Raw genomic sequence first — 2,262 nt, forward strand, 5'->3', positions numbered from 1 at the left:
TCCTGCTGGTACTGTAACTGAGATTTGGCAACAAGGCAAGGTATGTTTGGCAACACTGTGATCGACGAGTTGCTTCCTGGTGCGCACGGAATTAAGTCTCAAAGTTCACTTGATTTTTCCTGTCATTTCCATTGAGTAATCTGAGGTATTATCGCTTGAGGAGTAACAGAAGATCGTAAATTTACGGTTTTCAGCCCAGGTAAGCCGTTGCACGTGGAAATCACAACTAATCTCGTCCTTTAAATAGCGGTTTACGAGTTCTACCCAGTATCGGCCTCGTAATAGGAAGCTGAGACACGTACTGCATCGCCAGCTCTGTGGTAACGTGGTGACCTGTGAAAAAGCGTCTTGTATGATTCGCCGTTCGAGTCTCGCTGACCGTAAACTTTTCATCCTTTCTGTGAAACAGCTGCAAGCAGTCAGATCAAACATTAATAAGCAAATCAGAAGAAATTACTTTCAGCTTAGCCGATGCGGGCAAGTGCTCTACCATCTTCCTTCTTTTTTTTTTATATATAATTTTGTTCGTTGCAATTGTTCGTGGCGGACGTCCCCTGACGCCAGTTGAAGTTCGTTATTGATTCATTCACTCAGTTTTTTTATTACAGAGGGCAGCTAACCCTCTGACCAAACACGCTGAGCTACCGTGCCGGCTCCATCTGAGCTACCCACACACGTCTCTCACACCCTCCTCACAGCTTTACTTCCGCCAGTACCTCGTCTCCAACCTTCCAAACTTCACAGAAGCTCTCCTGCGTTCGCAGGACGAGGTACTGGCGGAAGTAAAGCTGTGAGGATGGGAACGCAGCAGAGCTTCTCTAAAGTTTGGAAGGCAGGAGACGAGGTACGGGCGGAAGTAAAGGTGTGAGGACGGTGCGTTAGTCGTGCTTGGGTTGCTCCGACGGTAGAGCACATGCTCGCGAAAGCCTGAGTTCGAGTCTCGGTCCGGCACACAGTTTTAATCTGCCAGGAAGTTTCAGACTTACGGGTGATTTAAATTAGTTTAAATATTAGCAGACAATTTTCTATCTATTTCGTTCCAAAACATTCCGCATTAAAATGTGAAGTCTATACTGCCTTCAAGTCACTGTTTGCATCTACATTTACATCTACATCTACGTGGCTACACTGCAATTCACACTTAAGTGTGTTTGACACAGGCTTCATACAACCACTTTCAGCCTATTTTTAGACCATTCCACTTTTCAATAGCACGTGGGAAAAATAAACGCCTAAATCTTTCTGTGCGAGCTCTGATTTCTCTTATTTTATTCAAAAATGGTTCAAATGGCTCTGAGCACTATGGGACTTAACATCTCAGGTCATCAGTCCCCTAGAACTTAGAACTACTTAAACCTAACTAACCTAAGGACATCACACACATCCATGCCCGAGGCAGGATTCGAACCTGCGACCGTAGCGGTCGCGCGGTTCCAGACTGAAGCGCTTAGAACCGCTCGGCCACCAGCGGCCAGCTATTTTATTACGGTGGTCATTTCTTCCTATGTAAGTGGGAGTCAATAAAATAGTTTGGCATTCATTGGAGAAAAATGGGGACTGAAATTTTGTGAGGAAATCTCGCCGCAAGTAAAAATATTTTTGTTTTCATCATTGCACGCCAAATTGCGTGTCATATCTGTGGTGCTTTCTCTCCCGCTTAGTGATAATACAAAACGAGCTGCCCTTCTTCGAACTTTTTCGGTGGCCTCAATCGGTGTTATCTGGTAAGGATTCCAGACCGTGCAGCGTAACTAGAAGAGAACGGACAAGAGTAGTATAAGCAGTCTCTTTAGTAGATTTGTTGCATCTTTCAAGTTTTTTGCCAATGAAATGCAGCCTTGCGTCGCCTTCCCGTAACATTTTCAAATAACTGGGTATTTAGTTGAATCGACAACCTCTAAATTTGTGTGATTTATCGTGTAAACGAAATTTAACGGATTTTTTTAGTACCTATATGGAGGATCTCACACTTTTTATTGCTCATGGTCAAATGCCACTTTACGCACCCTACGCATTTCTTAACTGAGCGATTTTGCGATTCGTCTTCATATCCTGATGATTTTACTGGAGGATAGCGTTAACTGCTAACAGTCCAAAGAGGACTGGTCAAACCGTCTCCTAAAACGTTTACGTACAACAAAAACAAGCTCCTCGTCCAAGCCGTGAAGGCCCAAGGAGTGCCTATCGGTCGCCGTTGTCATCCTCTGCCTGGCATTTTCATGTGGATACAGTATCGAGGTGCATGTTGTCAGCACACAGCTC

Source organism: Schistocerca cancellata, chromosome 4 (assembly GCF_023864275.1).
Source record: "Schistocerca cancellata isolate TAMUIC-IGC-003103 chromosome 4, iqSchCanc2.1, whole genome shotgun sequence".
NCBI lineage: Eukaryota > Metazoa > Arthropoda > Insecta > Orthoptera > Acrididae > Schistocerca > Schistocerca cancellata.